General features: G+C 44.7%; 1 protein-coding gene and 1 long non-coding RNA gene across 2 annotated transcripts in view; both read left to right on the top strand.

Moving 5' to 3' along the window:
* MAP1B (microtubule associated protein 1B) overlaps nt 1-14,387 on the top strand; it is a 92,568-nt gene that overhangs the window by 36,967 nt on the left and 41,214 nt on the right. The gene's annotated exons all lie outside the window — the stretch shown is intronic.
* On the top strand, nt 5,772-13,372 carry LOC145722689 (uncharacterized). Its single transcript, XR_014147132.1, has 2 exons — nt 5,772-13,008; nt 13,067-13,372. It is a non-coding gene; the product is annotated as an uncharacterized LOC145722689 (long non-coding RNA).

Below are 14,387 nucleotides of genomic sequence, written 5' to 3'. Positions count from 1 at the left end.
GACCCAGAAATGTGGGCAGTTTGCTGGGAATCCTAGTCGAAAGGCTGAAACTGGATAAAGAGATAGGCCAAGTCAGGGACTCACTGAGAGTGATTTGAGAAAAGCTACCTATGTTAAATACACACCCTCTTTTATAAGGAAGGAGTTTGTTCATTGAGCTGTTTCAGAAACCCTTGCAATACCCGTTGCAAAGAGGGAGACTGAATTTTTTTGTTAATTCATTTAAATCAGTTTATTTCAGCCAGGCATGACACCAGAACCAAAAACCTGAAGAGTGCCCCAGGGCTGGATCTCACAGTCATCCAGCTCATCTAATTTGGACTAGATTGTTTTTTTCATTAAGTCTAAAAATAATTTCAGGCAGGCCACCTTTCTAGGGATTTCTATGGTGAATCATATTCTAGGCAAGAATCCTTGCCTTTCTTAGACAGAGCTAGTGGCTTTTGAGTCTGGGTTTGTTCCCTTTTCTTCCACAAAGCCGGCCGGCCTTGGTCTTCATTCTTGATGACAGCTAATAAAAATAACAGCTGACATTAGCTGAATGATCACTGTGTGCCAGGCAGAGTTCTAAGCACTTTACATGTATTAACTCATGTCATCCTCACAACCTCCCAGGAGGAAAGGTACTATTATTATCCCCATTTAGCCATGAGGAAATGCGCACAGAATGGTTAAGTAGCCTACCCGAGGTCCCACAGCCAGTGAATGATGAAGATGGGGCTACAACTCCAGCAACCTGGCTCCAGAGCCCACTACTCAATTCTGAATACCTTTGGATACCACTGGAAAGTGTTCTATAGTTAAAGAACTCCAGTATCCCCAGGCAGAGATTCTGAGGACCTTGTGGGTCTGGGGCAAATGGATTCCAAGCGTAAGAAGGACATGCTTTTGACATGCAGCCTCAGCCTCTTGCCAGGGTACCTAGAACCTTTTTTAAAAGCAAACCCTAATGGGCAGTGGGAGGTGCTAAAGGATAGTCTTACACACAGCTGATGGAAGAATCTATTTTATCAAAATCCTCTTTAAAAAAAAAAAAAAAAGTGAAGCTTACAATCAACCCTGTTGGCACCTTCCCCTGTGGAGCTGTATCAGGAAGGCCTGTCTTTGTCACCGGGCCAACATCTTGAAGAATACCTGTGCCTTGTCCCTTGCCTCATAACTATTTATATTCCAGATTATATGAATTACTGGAAGAAGCCTCTGTAGGAATTAAAAAAAGAAAGGGGAGAGAATGTGGGAAGAGAATAAGCTCTGACAGAGCCGCTCAGTCCCTGGAAGCCCAGGGTGAGCCCCACAGAGGACACCCTGCCCGGTGATTGATTGGCTGGTGTTCACAGGGTCTCCCTAGGATGCCCAGCTTCTCCTCCCAGTGCAGACAGAGGATTAGTGGGGTGATGGCAAGGGCCCGCTGGGAGGGGAGGTCTTGGGAGAGATGTCAAGGGAGGAAATTGGTGGCTATTCGATGGACTAGGGTTGGAGGCTGTTGCCTGGGAAACCCTGCTGACTACGAAGTGAGACAGAGGAGGATCCAATTTAGGGTCTTCACTGACAGATTTATAGACTGAAAAACAAAGCCTTCTTACCCGACCCAAATGAAAAGTTAATGTGAGAATTAAGAGGGCCGATGCAGAGTGGAGTTCAGGACCGTGGTTTCTAAAACTTTTGGGTACAGAGGAGGGAAAATCACCCATTTAGGGACATGGTAGTTTTCCTTAAATATGAGAACAATTTTTATATATAAAAATATATATGTATTTTAATGAATATTCTGATGTAAATCCCAACACAGTTTTCTGCCCTTTCTACACTTCAGAAAGCTATGTGGTCAAGAATGTAGTACACCACCCTGAGATCTTAAGCCACACTGTTCCTACAAACTAACTTGGAGGACATTTCCTATTTCTAACCAAATGACTTATCTCCCCCGGAAAAATGTACTAGTAAAGCATGTGGAGACTTAGGCGTGGTGATAAGCAAAATCTAATTTCCCTTTCTTAAAAACTGACATTTGTTTCCACTGTATAGTCTCAACATATATCTGATGAATAATGACGCTTGACAAGGTGATTTGCTGCCTTTGTTGAAAAGATTGTTAGGTCATTTGTAAGACTATGTCCATCTTCCTAGGACTGGAGAACTTGATTTTCCGAACAGATTGTTGAAACTCTCCCAGGATGTCTTCTGGATTGCTCCGTGGGGAAGCCTCTGTCCTCTTGTGTCACTCCTCTGTACTTTCATTCAAAACCATGGAGACAAGCAGGTTGGAACAGAAAATGGGTGGCAGTGGGGGCAGGAGGTAGGAGCAAAAAGAAAGTTCTCTCTCTCTCTCTTTTAAAAGATTTTACTTATTTATTTGAGAAAGAGAGAGAAAGAGAGAGAGAGCACAAGCAGGGGGAATGGGAGAGGGAGAAGCAGACTCCCCGCTGAGCAGGAAACCTGACATGGGGCTCTCGATCCCAGGACTCTGAGATGAGCAAGGAGCCCGATGTCGGGCTTGATCCCAGGATCCTGGGATCATGACCTGAGCTGAAGGCAGATGCTTAACGCACTGAGCCATCCAGGCACCCAGAAAGTTTTCTCTTACAGTTCTAGATACACCCTGTGGCCAGAACGAAGTGAGACAGATGAAATTCAAATAGGAATTTAAATTTATTCCTCAAAGCCAACTTCTCTGTGTATGTTTGGTTTTCCTTCCTGAATATTGGTGTAGCCACTTGAGTGCACCATGGGGAGGAAAATCTTAGCAGGATTAAGTTTATTTTAGGATTTGGCTGTGTGTGTGTGTGTATCACGTGGGATCCCACTTTGCTGAATAGGAGCTAGGCTGGGCTGTTTCTGCATCTTTTACATACCTAAGTTTTCACCCATTCCTCAAAATTGGGCGGATATTTATTCCCACTTAGTTTTTACAAATATGAACAGTTGACTTAATGTGCAACACAAGGAGACTGGTTCATTTAAATCCATGCCATAGTTTGCCAGGTCTTGATGTCTGCTATTTTTTTATTTTATTACACACTAATTACTGATTCCACTTAAGGTGTTTTTTTTTTAAAGAATTTTTTTTTTTTTATTCATTTGAGACAGAGAGATACAGAGCAAGAGAGAAAGAGAGCAGGAGCAGTGGGGAGGGGCAGAGGCAGAGGGAGAAGCAGGCTCCCCGCTGAGCAGGGAGCTCGATGCAGGACTCGATCCCAGGACCTGGAGATCATGACCTGAGCTGAAGGCAGACGCTTGACCATCTGAGCCACCCAGGCGCCCCTCCACTTAAGGTTTTATGCCAGTATTACTCAGGGCACTTGATTTGCATCTTCTTTTCTCGTGGCCTAAGATTTTCCCTGGTGGTGACTGGCATTTTATTCGAAGCATCATGAACTTGCCCCAGAATCAAAATGGACGCCAACATTCTGGAACAACCTGTTGTGTCTGATTTGCTGGGGAAGAGTAACTGAAACCCAGAGAGGACTGAGGTGTTCCCTTCACCACCTACCGTAACTGCGACGCACCTTCACTGCAGCAGTCGCTGTGGTTTAGGGAACTGAGGAGCCGGAGCCCGGCGGAGGTAGCGGGCAGCCGCGAAACCTGGTGTCCGCAGGCTGTTGGGTTCATGCGGGGAAGTCATCTGTGCTAGAACAGTGCGTGAGAAAAGCAGGACCGCGAGTTTCCAGTATGCCCTCAACCATCAAAAATGTATGTGTGAAGGGCGCCTGGGTGGCTCAGTCGTTAAGCGTCTGCCTTCAGCTCAGGTCATGATCCCAGGGTCCTGGGATCGAGCCTCGCATTGGGCTCCCTGCTCAGTGGGAAGCCTGCTTCTCCCTCTCCCACTCCCCCTGCTTGTGTTCCCTCTCTCGCTGTCTCTCTCTCTGTCAAATAAATAAATAAAATCTTCAAAAAAAATGTATCTGTGCAAGTGAAAAGGAATACAATGAAAGAGGGACAAGAATGATTGTTTCCAGGGCAGGGGATTTAGGTGACTGCTGGATGCTGCTTTGTTTTGTGACATCTGAACTGTCCACAGGAGGCACGCCTTTACTTCGTCATTTGTTCAAGTCTTAGAAGGGCCCTCTCTTGGAGACTGAGAGGAGTGTGGTCTTGCTGCCCTGTCGGTTGGCTCCAGAACCCGCGGTGCTAGGCCAGCCTTACCCTGGGGCCTGGTTTTGTGGATTCGTGGTTCTCGCAACTCCCTCCCTTGCTGTTCTGATAGGAAATAGGCGCTGTCGGACTGAGCATGTCTTTAATCACTTTGGACATTTATTTATTTATTTATTTTGACATTTATTTTTGAATGATTTTAGATCTACAGAAAAATTTTAGATTTTAGATATACAGAATTTTTAGTAATTTTAAATTTAGCAAAGATAGTGCAGAGCATTCTTGTAGACCCGTCTCCCAGCTTCTCACGTTATTCATAGCTTCTATAACCACAGCACTTTAATCAAAAGTAAGAAATTAACATTGGTAGGCTGTTACTAGATAAACTACAGATTTTACTTGAATTTCCCCATTTTGTCCACTTATGTCCTTTTACTGTTGTGGGATCCAGTATGGGGTTCCTCAGTTCATTTAGAAGGTGGTCCTTTTTAAAGGTACAAATCAGAACAGCATTCTGGCAGAGTATGTATGTAGATTATCCTATCTTGTTTTATAGACATAAAAAAAAAAACCAAGGTATTTTTTTCTCTAGGAGTGGTGTGACACAGTTAAGCAGTCAGCCCCTCACTTCTTAAAATGGGAATGTCTTTTTTTTTTTCCTGCAGAACCAAAGCCTCTAACCTTGTTCTCTCTCCTTCCTACCCCAAGCATTATGTTGACCAACAACAGGTCTATGAAGGAAACATGTAGAAAAAGAAAGTATTTGGAAAATCTCGTGCTATTTTTTATGACATTTCTTATGAATCAGCTAGGCTTTAAAAAAAAAAAAGTACAGCTTTTGTTGAAAGAGACCATTTCAAGGGCGAACATTGTGCAGTCAGGCCTTTGCAAGCAGTGTGGCTACGACGTGGATCCTGGGCCTCTGGCCAGCCTTGCTGTAACCAGAAGAAGCAACGTGGTTCCACCAGAGGAACCGAAAGGAAACCAAGGCCGTCTGAGGTCTGAGAAGAAAGCCTGTTTAAGGTCCCCGGAGTGAGTATAAAAAAACAATGCTAAAGTCAGGAAATTGCACTATGGCTACGTCTGGCATCTGGCTCTATGAATTCTGAGCAGATGATAGACAAATATTTACTCAGTTACCTTGTATTTGCCTCAGATATGTGTGTTTGCTGAGTCTTTTTACGCAGATTTGTCTCTCTTGCCTTCCCATTTGCACCCGTGAGACCGCATGTTAGCTTTGCTCTGCTAGATAGCAGCAGGCCGTGCCTCTAGCTGCCTGAGTTCTCAGACGAGGGAGCGGAGAGGAGGTGCTCGCATGCCAAACCCACGTCATCTTCCCCGCTGTAAACGATTTCACAGATTTCACAAAGGTGCAGGGACCAGATTTGACTTGATAAGAATCACTCACCCAAGCTTCCTAATGTGAAGGTATGAGGTCTTTTAATTGGCTTAAGTCTGGAGATATTTGTTGGAAGCAATCGTGTTTTGCCATTTTCGTGGGTACCAATCTTCCATTACAGTCTTGCTCAAAAGTAAGGTGAAGACAAGCAGAATTGAGGCCCAGGGAGAGTGTGGTGGTGATTTATAACAGGACTGTGGATTGGAACTGAGTCCTGGCGAGACCACCCGGGCAGTGAGATGGTGTGTGGCTTTGGGTGGTGGTGGGGCGGGGCGGGGTGGGGGATAAATACGATGGGCCGTGAGGAATATACACCCTTTAAGATATCAAAATCAGTCTACGTTTCCTTATTAATTCTCTGGGTTCCCTTCTGCTCATCATCAGACAAGGAGAGAGGGCATTCCTTACCTTATGTTTAGAGACCACAGGTCAACTTTGAATAACACATGAGAATGGAAATGCCAAGAACATCTCCAGCTCTCAGCTGTGGGAACTTGTGGCCAGTCTGCTGCACAGATTCCTTCCCAAAGCCTTGTGCTATCACTTTTATGATTTCCATTAAAAAAAAAAAAAATCTTTCCTGAGGTTGACAAGATGACCTTCAAAACATAATTTCTGACTACAGCTTGCAGGCTGGAAATACAGTTAGGAAGGAGTTCTTGATTAAAATGCCCTGCAGATCTCTCCTATTGAACAAATGCAAAACCAAAAGCAAGCGTATCGGTACTGAATTATTACTACTTTTATTATTTTGCTCCACTGGGGGATTTATTTTCTTTATTACTTGTCTACTATCCCTAGCTCATTCTTGTGTGTCTGTCACAGTGCACACGACACTGTCAGATTCTCTAGAAATAGTATGTACAGGAAGTGTCCTCATGAGCAGAGGGCACGGGACTTAGGGCCAAGGCATCGGGACAGCCTCGCTCAGGGCCCGTGTACGATGCCACACAGACCGAGTGACTTTCCTCCGAGGGTACGTTAGGCTGACATATTTTTGGACCAATTGAATGCTTTTGGTCCCATTCTAGTTTGCTGTTAACAACTTTTTCTGTTTGTAGACAGACATAGCGGTAGTGTCTCTACAACACAAGAGGACGTCTGACAATTTTTAGTTATGTGGCCGGTGCACAAGGCCGCAGGTAGGCAAGATCACAGGCAATGTTGGAGCTGTGGGACTTATCGCCCCAGCTGTGCCCAGCTCCCTGCCCAGCAGTGCTCATGCACTTTGCCAACCAGAGTTTTCCCGATAAATAAACATGGGACCCCAACCAGGTAGAGAGGTACACACAGAATGAGGCCTCCAGGCCTACCCATTGTACTACTTTTTGTGACCAGGATTGGGGGATATGGAAGCTGCTTTTTGTTCCCGAGATCTCTTTGCCTCAGACCCACTGGTTCTGGGCATTCCAGCAGGTCTTGGGCTTTCTCGTGGGTCCCTCTGTGCACTGTAAACAGGCACCTGAATTGTTGTTCCTGTCAGTTTCTGCACATCTGGAGAGTGTCTACTAAGCTAGGAGGTTTTCATCCGGGGAATTTGGCCCTGACAAATCCAGGTGCACTGCAAATTTGTGCATGTCATCAATTACTTTAAAGCCTAGATTATTCTAGCCTTCAGGCTGAACAATGGATAAGGTATTTTTCTGAACGGAGTAGAAATGGAAGGCTGGGCATTCTGGCGAATGGGAGATAAATCCATGTCCTTGCATACTGCATCCTTTCACTGGCTTAGCAATTGATTATATACTAGAATATATTATTTTCTAAACAAAAATCTATTTGGTCTCTTTGACTAACATATTAAACTCCTCAAGAGTGATAAACCCACGTCTTGCACATTTGCAACAGAAGTTGTGGTTTTGTGTATTCCTGTCATTGGACGTTTCTGGTGGTTATACTAACAACACAAATTTGTGTTGGATTAAACGAAATCTCTTTGTACATAGGGCAGAGTGTTTCAGTCTGTGCGGGGGTAACGCTGTCCTTTATGAAGGGATTGCACAACCATAATTCCCAGGTATACACGGCCACATTCAGGCTCTCCACGCTGTGTTCCCCACATCAGCAGATTTGGGAGAGTGGTGGTGTTAGGATCCATGATGGCCACTTTAAATAAAAATATTTCCTGAATCACTTCATTTCTTGACAGTTTTCTCCTCACTTGGAGTAGCATTTTGGTGGAACGTCTGATAGAAAGAGTACGGGAAGCGGTTGGAGGTTTTCATTTTGGACACATCTAGCTCCTCAGGCTTGCACCTCTGCCCCTGTCTTGCCCGCCCGTCATTTCCTCTGCTGTGAAACACTGGTTTTCCTTCATGGCATTGGCCACTGCGCTTGCTCCTCCAGGCTGTGTGAAGGCAGGAGGAAAAAGCACCAGCCTGCGGGGTGTGGACCTTGCCTGTGACCCTGACCCCTCCCTGCTCCTCAGCCTACCTTTCTTCTGTATAGAATTTCTTAAGCCTCCCCACCCAGGGGGATAAGTGTTCCATTTAGAAGACAAAACAGAAATCTGTCCGGCCAAATGAACACTTAGGGACCAAGGAGATAGCAGATGAAGGCAGGAAATTTTAGAATCTCATCTTCTTAAAAAAAAAAACAAAACATGAAAATGGAAGAGCATGGCCACATAATAAAAGCCATTGTGAGCTAATTGAGTAGTATAAGCATAAAATAATGGCAGAGATGCTTCAGCACAGAGGAGAGATGAGCTATTGACTCCTAATCCTGAAGGGGATTGTTAAATTTCTGGATGTTCGTGATAACTCAAATGTATACAGTGCTTTCCCACATGCTTCTCATACGTTACCTCTTTTAAGTCTTGGAACAACCCTGTAGATACGAATCGTCATTGTTCCCATTTTGTATACCAGGAAATCAGGGCCTGGTAAGATGTAGGGACTTTATGGTTCTTCCGGTTCCAAATTCTGTTGCCATGCATTTTCCTGCACAATCTGGGTAACAGTGTTTTCTCTGACATAAACAGGGACACAGAGCAAGAATGAAGTACCTGAGTTCCCTTTGAGCATCAGAGCGGAAAGAGACTCTCAAAAGCAGCCAGTACAAACTCCCTCCCCACCCACTCCCACCTCACAGTTGAGGAGACCGGGGCCCCGGGAAAACCACTTGAGTCAAAGCTGAGAAGCAGCATATTGTGGACCAGACCTTTGGCCTGCCTGGCTCCTAATTGCAGTAGGTCTATTTGGAATGGGCAATGGATTCTAAGCTCCCCACATCCACTCTGACTGGCTGGGGGCCAAGTGACTAGTGCTTAGTCAGTGTTTGGTAAATGTGTGTTCAACAGATGTATGAATGATTGACTGACTTTAATTGTAACCGTATGCAAATCAGTACATTTCTTTTATATCTGTCTTGACCTAGTTTTCCTACGCAAAGATGTTATTTTTCACTCTGGATTGAGAGGGTAATGTTTATAAAAATCCCAAGATAATCAGCTGAGAGGCTCTGTATGTGTATAAAGTATCATCAGTGGTATTACTGAGTTGCTTTTCTATGGTACCGTGGGTTAATCAAAGGCCTTTGTTATCGTTGTTTTAAGCACAAATCTCCAATTTATTATTTAGTTCATTGCTTTTATTAACTTATTTGAAATGCAAATAGCAGCAAAACATAGGTCAGCAGCTGCAGCTGTGGGTTGCAGACAGTGGGAGCCAAAGGACAAGATGGAGATGCGATTCCTGGGGACAGCCAGCCATGGGCTCCCACGCCCTCCCCAGGGCTCGCCTGGGAAGGACATCTGTGATTACAGAGGAGGAGGGGAGGTTTGGGGGACAAATAGGCAGCAGAATCTAAAAGGAATGATTGATTTCAGTCTCTGAAAGTAGAAAAAATGACTAGACAGCCCATACCTGCCTGATAAGATTCATGGTCATCCCCTAATGGATCATTGCTTGGGAAGCAAAGTCCAAAGCTTCCAGTAATTGCTTTTGGACCCTGGGAAATGACAGGAGTGAAGGAGATACCACAGGCAACACACTTTGGACAGTGCCTTGCACATAGAAAGCAGTTACTAGATGCTAGCTGTTATTACCCCTCTTCCTCTGATTTTTATTACAGTCCTTATAATCAGATGGATTGTACGGGATAGTCAGAAGCTCCAAAAGGATGCAAACCTAAATGAACCTTAAATCTTGTCCTAATTTCACACAGCTGTTTAGGCGGCTAAAGCAATTGGAGAGAAGAAAGGTGTTTGGAAAATGTGACTGGATTCCCTTAAACATAGCAGCCATGGGTACGCAAGGGAAACGTCGTGCGGCTGAGTGGGGGAAGTTTTCAGTGGTGTTTCAGCTTTGTGAGTTTAAGATGACTCATTCGAAGAGAATCGCCAACGTATCCATTGGTAGAGCAAGGACAACTTGGAATTTTGGTCATTTCCTAGCGAGATCCAAGACTTGTGGTCAGTGGAAATGAAAAAGGCAGGTGCGAGGCAAGATTGAGGTAATACGAGGCACTTGGACTCTCATGGCGGAGCAGTGTAGGAGTGAGTGCTGGTGGGTGGAGGACACTGAATGGAGCGGAGCGGGGGCATCTTTGAGACGGGAAGAAGGATTTTTGGGCCAGGGAGGAAGTTTGGGGTTTGGGTAATACATCCATTTCAATTAGTATGGTGATTAAGGCTGTACCCATTACTGAGCACCCACATGCCAGGCTCCCATGAACAAGACCTCATTTAATTCTGACTCCGGGCCTCTGAAGTGTGGGTGTGGTTAGTCCCATTTACCAATGAGGAGCCTGAGGGTCAGAGAGATTAAATCATCTATCCAGGGTCAGAGCTAGCAAACTGCCTTGCCTGGATTTGAACTCAAGTTGCCCATCTCCCCAGCTTCTTTCATTGCCTCTGGGAGAGAAGTTGCCCTATGTGATCAAGACTGAAAAAAAACCAAACCTGTTCTGTAACAGACTATAGAAGGTGCTCCTTCCTTGAAGAAGGATGTTTAGGAATCAGTCATTATATTCCTACTTAATAATATGTTAAATATAATAATTATATTAAATATTTTAAATATATATTAAAATGACATACCTATTATGTTATATAATATACTTAATATATGAAGACAATATATTACACCCCATTACTTAGACTTATTTCATAGGAATCCTTAAAAGCAGCAACAACTCCCTCAGTCTTTGGAGGGAACAAAAAACATCCAGGGTCTGGAAGCTCGTGGAAAGGCAAATAAGATATGTTAACCCAAAGAAGAGTATTACCTAAGGGCTATTTCCTAAAGACTGGCAAGTAATTAATAACAGGCTATCTTCCAGCTTGGCTTTGTAGATGAAATTATGTGTTTAAATGGATATTTTATATTGTTGAAAAACTTCATTATGCCAGTGATTTACCTTATGCCCTGGAGGAAGAAGTGCCTTCTAGACTCTCTTAATGTTCATTAAAAAAAACCCCAAAATGATGGGTTTTGGAGGGAGCCGCCTAGCATGGAGTGACAGAAGTCAAGAAAGGAACGTTTGTGGATTCCGCATGGATCTTAGGGGCCTTACAGGAGCCAGAGTTTCATACCAAATTCATATCTGCATCTGAGCCCAATTTTAAGGGGAGCAATCTGCTGTGGATAGTGTGGGATCCAGACCTTCCTCGTGGTTGTTTGAACTTGAGAAGCTGGGCACATGCAGCCTCTGTTCACAGGAAATGATACTTTTAACCTGGTAGGATGATACCCGACTAGCTCCTTATCCTTGCCTTGCCTTTCCGTGGTGTCTTCTGGAGCTAAAACACATGACTACTTTAGTTTTTGTGGAGGAGGGCAGAAATGGGGTTTGGGACCGAGCAAGGGAAGGAGTGCCACCACTGCTTTATCTTCTTTGTGTTTCCATGTTCACTTTGAGCTTAGATGAGAATCTGGAAGCAGGAGGAAAGGTACTGTCGATGAGGGACAGAGAGAATGGCATTGTTGGCAAGCGTCCTATATGTTGTATGTTGAGAACTTAAAAAAAGAAACCCAGAAAACCAAGTCCCAAAGCCCCTTCTGATAGCCACTTCCCAGCTGTTTTAGAGAAGACTCAGAAAAGCAAATAGCATCTTTAATCAAGAGCAATAGTATTAGATCTTTTACTACAAGTTATACTTTTCTTTCAGCCTGTATTTATTTTGCTTGGCTAGAAATAGCTGGAGTTATTTCAGCAACCATGACTGTTGTCTAGGAATTGAGTGTAGGTTGGAAATAGCCTGGATGACTACACTGTTTAGAAATAAGCTTCTTTCTTTTTCAGTCTCTTTAAGTAAGCAGGGTTTATAAATGTTCCTTGGTTAATCGTTTCACGGTGCCTTCTTTTATATCAATTCAGTAGCCTCGTGATGCAATGATTTAATGCTAGAATATATTATTTTAGGTCCGTCGGAGAGTGACAGGGCTAGTCTGTATTCCTTGCGACAGGAATAGAGGCAACCTCAGACTTGCAAGACATCTGTTCCTTCTCAGCAAGTAGAAATAAGGCAAATGGAAGAGATTGTACACTTTCCATCTCAGGGACCAGCATCCTCTGTGTAACTTGCTAGAGGCCGTTGTAGATCTTTGTCCTTGGAGATCTTCAAGAAGAAGCTAATGGACCACAGAATTAAATGCTCATTGGTCCTGGGCCTTGGGGTATTACCTGGGTAGATGAGGTCTAGCCGTAGGCCTAGAGAATTGGAGATGTCATGTGCCAGAAAGACTGCAGAACACGTTCCACTTGGTTGTGTAGCTCCAGAGCACACGACTTACATCATGCGACGAGTTAGTGGTGCTCCCAGACCTCGGCCACATGCTGGTCCTGGTAAGAACATACCGCTTCTCCCTTAGATTTTGGGATCTCCACCCGCAAGAATTCCCAGGTCTGGATCAGGTGACAGAGAAGAGCACAGACTTGAGTCAGCCACAGTGTTTGACTTGGTGGTTCTGATGGGGCCAAGAAGATGGACTTTGATTCTAGGTGCACTTGGGTTTGAATCGCAGCTTTGCCACTCTCCAGCCATGGCTTTGGCCCAAGTCCTTAAATTCTCCATATCTAGTTTCTCCACATATCCAATAAAGTTCATCGTATAGCTCTTGTTGACGATTAGAAGTAATGTTACAGTGTGCAACATTGACTGCATCCTAAGCAGTCAATAGATGGTGGCTGTCTGGTCTGTATGGATCCTAGTACTAGTATGGGTGTTACACAGAAGGGATGAGTGAGCTGAGAATGCTTCTCTCTGAGTGTCTTTTCAACTCAAAGTGCCTCCTGCCCCCACAGCCAGGAAGGAATCCAGCAGACAGATGGACAGGGAAAGTGGCTCTCAGTGCGGTTGGTAACGTTCCTCATCCCTGCCCTTCTTTCCTACCCCTGGGATTTCTGCACTGCCCGCTCACACTCGGCTCTATTGATGGTGTGGTGAAAAACGGGTGTTGAAAAAGCCAGAATTGACAGCCTGTTTTGAGTCCTTACGGGCTTTTTAAGTCTGAGACAGTGCCGTAGGCAACCTCACTCCACGCAAGGTGCCGAGGCACTCGGCTGACTTGGCTGTGCGACCTCACTCCACGCAAGGTGCCGAGGCACTCGGCTGACTTGGCTGTGCGTCAGGCCTGATGTTCTGCGATCAAGGATATGGCATGTCACTTGGCAAAACTGGGGTGATTGACAAGATGAGTGTCTGAGCTGGGGAGAAAGGGAAGAGCCGAACATAGAGACAGAAGTGTTTCCCCCTCACCCCCCGCCCCATTCAAGTCATTGTTAATAGGACAGCTTAAAAGCCCCTTGGTTTCCTCTGACATCTTCCCAAGGTTACCCACTTGAGAACTCTTTGATATGAGGGCCACGGCATGATGGGAATGGCCTCTTCTTTTTCTCCCTTTTTGTCTTACTCCTTGGAGGAGAGATGAAAATAAACTTGTTCTAAGAAAAAGGAAAGCATTTTTTGAAAACAAGGGAGTTCATCGAGAACAGAAGGAAGTAGCTCTTTCTAAACAGCTGACTACCTTACTCCCGGTAGTTACGTGCATTCCTGCACGGTCATGCTTGTGAAATATTTCTTTTCTTTCTTTTTTTTTTTTAAGATTTTATTTATTTAACAGAGTGCGAGCACAAGCAGGGGGAGGGGCAGAGGGAGAGGGAGAAGCAGGCTCCCTACTGAGCAGGGAGCCCGATGTGGGACTCAGATCCCAGGACCCTGGGATCATGACCTGAGCCAAAGGCAGACGCTTAACGACTGAGCCATCCAGGCACCCGCTTGTGAAATATTTCTAAAGAAATATAAGGATGACCACATAATTTTTTTCCCGACCTTAGATTCTGTCACCTCCGTGGAGCCCAGAGGCTTTGCTGTTTATGTGCAGTTTGAGGGACCCAACACAGTAGGGACTTAGTAAATATCAAATCACTACCATAAAAAACACTTCCTCCACTCCACCCTGAGACCTTTACGTTTTATGAATGCTTACGGGTGGAATATTAATCACAGCGCAGAGTGCTGCTCGGGGTGATTATGCCACCCGGTGTGAAGACTTCCAATACAGCGTGCGAGGATTTTCATTTCATGCATCTTTTGGAGTTTGCCACGAGGGTTCTCTGAGGGCTGTACAAGCAAAACCTAGAGGAGCCAAGGAGAGGAGACTCACTGGACATTCTGTGTTAGAGTTCCCTGCCCCCACTCTAAAGCATTTTGTATATAGGACAGTTAGGCTTTTCAGTCTATTCTTTTTCTAAAAGAAGGGAGGATGGGTGACCAACAGTTTTAGCCTAAGTGGATGAAAGTCCATATTTCTGCCATCATTGCCCCAAATAGGTAACCTAAGAACTGAGCTTACGTTGCTTCTCTTGCAGCCCATCTTTGGCTTCCAATAAGGAATCTGAGCTCTATCTAGATTAAGAATCAAAGACCTTTGATGTCACCTGGGATGATACC

Source organism: Leptonychotes weddellii, chromosome 7, assembly GCF_054177405.1.
Source record: "Leptonychotes weddellii isolate Sample4059 chromosome 7, ASM5417740v2, whole genome shotgun sequence".
In the NCBI taxonomy this organism is placed as follows: Eukaryota; Metazoa; Chordata; class Mammalia; order Carnivora; family Phocidae; genus Leptonychotes; species Leptonychotes weddellii.
This window is presented reverse-complemented; position numbering and strand designations above follow the sequence as displayed.